Genomic DNA, 6,401 nt, shown 5'->3' with positions numbered 1-6,401 from the left:
TGTACACTTATGATATTGCCCTTTTCTATATGGATATTACATTTATACTTCATTATCTCCATTATACATTAGACTTCAATAAAAAGAAAGGAAAATATGTCCTGAGCTGTTGAAACTCAATTAAAAACAGATCCCATTCTCTAGAGACATTTTCACAACCCACCCCAGGGTTGTGCAACTTTCATTTGTCCGTTAGGCAGGACAAATGAAACTCCCTCAGGAAACAAACAACAACCTTTACCTGATAAAGTCACAAGGAAAAAAATTACAAACATTCAAATCTGACCAATACCAATAGTGGTATTGGTAACAGTATTTTGTAAAGTAAGTTTTCATTTCCCAAAAAGAATGCCAGAAAAACCCGTTGATCAATGAAAACTAAGTTTATTGGAGTTAGTGTGGTAAGGAAGGACACAAACTGGACAGAGTCTGAGTGATGACTCAGAAGAATAAAATCAAGACAGGATATGTGTCAGGTTTTAGGGCCTGAGCTAGATGATTTTAAGATGAGTCTTGGAGGGCAGGGAACTGGTTGGGATTGGGTAAAGTTTATGACATAATAGTTTTGGGTAGATAAACACAGTGAAACTGAGGTCTTGAAGCAAGTTCTTGATAAGTAAGATATTTTCAATGGTTTACAACCAGGAGCAAGTATTTCCCAGAGGAATTATCTAAGCTAGATTTGCCTGGTCCCAGTGCTGGTTAGTCAAAAACAGGAAAGAATGATTTAGTCCAGAATTGATCAGCACATGGACAGGAAAGTATGGTGTTTTCAGTGATATGCATTTATATCTTCAAATACAAAAATGATCTTTTCAAATTTGAAATGATATATACAAATACAAAATTATATTTTTAAATACAAAAATAATATTTTCAAATACAAAAAATATATATATTTTTTCAAATACAAAACTTTTATAAACATAGTAAATAAAAATATAAATTAACAATAAATGTTAAAACTGTTGTTATTCAAATTATTGACATAATATTAATGAAAATAAAATTTTTTTAAAATCTAAACATTAAATAAAAATAAAACAAAAACTAAATTAAATTAAATTTTTAAAAGATTCAATGAGTGCACCTTTTTATAGGTAATGAGCTATAATTTGTTTCAAAGAAAGCCTTTCTGGCTTACCTTTGTCTTCCTTAGTTTTATTATAAAAAGATTAAGTTTCCAAGTCAGGGACTTCCCTGGTCATCCAGTGGCTAAGACTCCACGCTCCCAGTGCAGGGGGCCCAGGTTCGATCCCTGATCAGAGAACTAGATCCCACATGCCGCAACTAAGAGTTTACATGCTGCAACTAGAAGATCCTGCATGCCCCAACTAAAGACCTGGTGCAGCCAAATAAATAAACTTTTTTTTTTTAAAAAGATTCCAATTCAGTTACTAGGATCACTTTCAATTCTGTCATGTTACTATTCTTGTTCAGAAAGTTTTGATTAAAATACAGATTTTTCTTGCAATAGAAACTTTTATCAGTTATTGCTTCTTCCTCCTCTTCTGGATTATGGAGATAAGTGAAGAGGTTGCCTCATTCAAAACCTCAGTTCAGCGTAAAATAAATTTCTCTCTTAAGCCACTGTTATTTTGAGTCTCTGCTACATGTAGCCAAACCTAACTATTACAGAAAATCCAATAAAAGATTTACAAACATTATGGATAAAATTATAAAGCTTTATTGAAAGACTCTAAGTTAGACCTAAATGGTATCTTACTATCCATTTTCTTCTGTGCTTTGTTTTTGTCACTCAGTGTTATGTTTTTTACATTTTTCCATTGACACGAGTGTATCAGGACCTGTGCCCTGGAGGATATCACACATGGCCACAGGAGATAAACATAAGCGTGTTCCTTGCTTGTATAGAATTATATTGGGCACAATTTGAATGCCCATAAATAGATTAAAAGATTCGATATTTTAAAAGTCAATTATCCTCAGATTATTCCATAAATACAATAAAATTCTGATTCCAATTCTAATTCAAGAGGGGTTTTTAGTGAAATTAACAAATTACTTCTAATGTACAGGGAAAAGCAAAGGGCCAAGAATAGCCAAGGCAGTTTTTCTTTTAAAAAAAGAAAAGAACAAGTTAGGGAGACTTGCCTTTCTAAATATAAAGACTTATTATAAAGCTTTAGTAACTGAAACAGTTAGTGAATAGTAACTAAGAGAGTTACAGTTATAGTAACTGACACAGGAAAGGCAGAGAAATAAGACTAGATCCACACATACAAGAAATCCTGATGTTGGCAGAGGGAGTACTGCAGATTAGTCATTACACAATGATCTAACAATAATTGTTAATGGCATGATTTGTAACATACAGGTGGGAAGTCTCAATATTGTAACATGTTTCTATTTATTCTATAAATTCAATACACTTCTAATTGACTCCAAGTAAATTTTTCTTTTTTAAAAATTTTTATTGGAGTATAGTTGATTTACAACGTTGTGTTAGTTTCTACTGTACAGCAAAGTGAATCAGTTATATGTATACATATATCCCTTCTTTTTTAGATTTCTTTCCCATTTAGGTCACCACAGAGCATTGAGTACAGTTCCATGTGCTATACAGTAGGTTCTCATTAGTTATCTATTTTATACATAGTAGTGTATATATGTCAATCCCAATCTCCCAATTCATCCCACCCCCCTTTCCCCCTTGATATCCATAAGTTTGTCCTCTACATCTGTGTCTCTATTTCTACTTTGCAAATAAGTCCATCTGTACCATTTTTTCTAGATTCCACATATAAGTGATATTATACAATATTTGTTTTTCTCTTTCTGACTTACTTCAATCTGTATGACAGTCTCTAGGTCCATCCACATCTCTGCAAATGGCACTATTTCATTTCTTTTTGTGGCTGAGTAATATTCCATGGTATATATATACCACATCTTCTTTATCCATTCCTCTGTTGATGGACATTTAGGTTGCATCCATGTCCTGGCTATTGTAAATAGTGCTGCAATGAACATTGGGGTGCATGTATCTATTTGAATTATGATTTTCTCAGGGTATATGCCCAGGACTGTGATTGCTGGATCATACAGTAGATCTATTTTTAGTTTTTTAAGGAACCTCTATACTGTTCTCCATAGTGGCTGTATCAATTTTCATTCCCACCAACAGTGTAGGAGGGTTCCCTTTTCTCCACACCCTCTCCAGCATTTATTGCTTGTAGATTTTTTGATGATGGCCATTCTGACTGGTGTGAGATGATATCTCTTTGTAGTTTTGATTTGCATTTCTCTAATAATTAATGATGTTGAGCATCTTTTCATGTGCTTTTTGGCCATCTGTATGTCTTCTTTGGAGAAATATCTATTTAGGTCTTCTGCCCATTTTTTGATTGGGTTGTTTGTTTTTTTGATACTGAGCTGCATGAGCTGTTTGTATGTTTTGGAGATTAATCCCTTGTCAGTTGCTTTGTTTACAAATATTTTCTCCCATTCTGAGGGTTGACTTTATGGTTTTGTTTATGGTTTCCTTTGCTGTGTAAAAGTTTTAAGTTTAATTAGGTCCCATTTGTTTATTTTTGTTTTCATTTTCATTACTCTAGGAGGTGGGTCAAAAAAGATATTGCTGCAATTTATGTCAAAAAGTATTCTGCTTATGTTTTCCTCTAAGAGTTTTATAGTATTTGGCCTTACATTTAGGTCTTTAATCCATTTTGAGTTTATTTCTGTGTATGGTGTTAGGGAGTGATCTAATTTCATTCTTTTACATGTAGCTGTCCAGTTTTCCCAGCACCACTTATTGAAGAGACTGTCTTTTCTCCATTGTATATCCTTGCCTCCTTTGTCATAGATTAGTTGACCACAGGGCGTAGGTTTATCTCTGGGCTTTCCATCCTGTTCCGTTGATCTATATTTCTGTTTCTGTGCCAGTACCATACTGTCTTGATTACTGTAGCTTTGTAGTATAGTCTGAAGTCAGGGAGACTGATTCCTCCAGCTCCATTTTTCTTTCTCAAGATTTCTTTGGCTATTCGAGGTCTTTTGTGTTTCCATACAAATTGTGAAATTTTTTGTTCAAATTCTGTGAAAAATGCCTTTGGTAACTTGATAGGGATTGCATTGAATCTGTAGATTGCTTTGGGTAGTATAGTTATTTTCACAATATTGATTCTTCCAATCCAAGAACGTGGTATATTTCTCCATCTGTTTGTGTGGTCTTTGATTTCTTACATCAGTGTCTTACAGTTTTCTGAGTAAAGGTCTTGCCTCCTTAGGTAGTCTTATTCCTAGGTAATTTATTCTTTTTGTTGCGATGGTAAATGGGATTGTTTCCTTAATTTCTATTTCTGATCTTTTGTTGTTAGTGCCAAGTAAATTTTTCTTAAAGAATACACACATGCACACACACACCCACACACACACCAAACTATAAAAATGATTGATAAATTTAGCTATATTAAAATTTAGAATGTCTTTACAATAGAAGGTAATATAAATAAAATTAGTAGACCAGCCAAAAATTGGAAAAATAGATTTGCAATATATTTGTTGCAATAAACAACAAATGATTACTATAGAAAGTAAATTTAAAAGTCGTATAATCAAAAGTAAAAGATAAACAATGAATAGAAAACTGTACAAAAAATATGGACAATTTACAGAAGAGGTAAACAAAAAAACAGTAAATATAATTTAAAAATACCCTCACTATTAACCAGGGAAATGATAATTAAAACAACAGAATGTCATTTCGACCATCACATAGGTAAAATTTTAAAAGCCAAATCAAATCTTTACCACTTGGTAATTAAAATTCCACACACCCTCTCTCTTATAATCACTACTAGATTAAATAAGAAGCCCAAATACTGTCTAATTCACAGCGTGGATAGACCATAATTTATTTACTAATTTCCCTATTAATAAGCATTTACCTAGTTTCTAGTTTTTTGGGCCCTACAGACAATGCTGCAAATAAATATCTTTATACATTAAAAAAAAAAAGAGAGAGAGAAGCCGGGACTTCCCTGGTGGTCCAGTGGTAAAAAATCCGCCTTCCAATGCAGGGGACGCGGATTCGATCCCTGGTCGGGGAACTAAGATCCCACGTGCCACAGGACAACTATGCCCGCAAGCCGCAACTACTGAGCCTGCGCACCACAACTACTGAGCCCACGTGCCGCAACTACTGAAGGCCGCCTGCTGTAACTACTGAAGCCCGTGCACCTAGAGCCTGTGCTCCACAACAAAAGAAGCCACTGTAATGAGAAGCCCACGCACCGCAATGAAGAGTAGCCCCCGCTCGCTGCAACTAGAGAAAGCCCGCACGCAACAACAAAGACCCAGCGCAGCCAAAAAAAAAAAAGGAACGTTTTCATTACATTTAAGTAGAGAATCATATGCGGAAATCCTGTCAAGAAGGTTTTTCGCTTAACTTTATGTGGAACCCAAACATCATAGCAATAAACATGACCAAGCTGGTGGAAATGATTTTCAACGCTTGATTTGGATATTTTGAGTATGTGAGCTATCTCCTGCGTGGTATAACGTTGATTGTTCTCAATTAATGTCTTGATTTGATCGCTATCAACTTCAGCTAGTCTACCCAACCGTGGAGCATCGTCCAGCGAGAAATCTCCAGCACGAAACTTCTCAAACCAATTTTGACATGTTTGATCGGTCACAGCACCTTCTCCATACACTGCACAAATCTTTTTTTGTGTTTCAGTTGCATTTTTACCTTTCTTGAAGTACTAAATCATAATATGCTGACAATGTTGCTTTTTTCTTCCATCTTCAATATTAAAATGGCTACACAAAAACTCACCAATTCTGATGTCTTTTTTTTTAATGTACGCTGATATGACAGCTGTCACATACAATCTAGCAAAATTGTTTCAAATGAAGTTCAGTCCAGTGGTTAAGACTTCCCCTTCCAATGAAGGGTGTGCAGGTCCGATCCCTGATTGGGGAGCTAAGATCCCACATGCCTTGCGGGCAAAAAACCAAAACATAAAACAGAAGCAATATTGTAACAAATTCAATAAAGAATTTAAAAATCGTCCACAGGAAAAAAAAATCTTTAAAAAAACCAATTCATTAAAGGTAAGCTTTTACCAACAGAGAGGTTGGAAACTTTATCCAGAAATGTTAAGACTGCATCAGGGTAGAGTTGAATCTGTCAGAACATAACTTAAAGCTCTAATTAACAGTCTACTCCACACTCATGTCCTACAAGCTTTCCAGCTAAGAAGACTGCCAGACAAGTTGAACAGCAAAACCAGATACAACTGACCAAAAAAGAAAATAGCCCAACTTAGCAAGGCTTGACATAGAAAATTGATAGACAACATTCAATTTTACAGTCTCTATTTAACAAAAGACTGCATGCCTATGTGCAGTCAAGTCACATCATAGTAATTAAA

Source organism: Eubalaena glacialis, chromosome 11 (genome assembly GCF_028564815.1).
Source record: "Eubalaena glacialis isolate mEubGla1 chromosome 11, mEubGla1.1.hap2.+ XY, whole genome shotgun sequence".
In the NCBI taxonomy this organism is placed as follows: domain Eukaryota; kingdom Metazoa; phylum Chordata; class Mammalia; order Artiodactyla; family Balaenidae; genus Eubalaena; species Eubalaena glacialis.
This window is presented reverse-complemented; position numbering follows the sequence as displayed.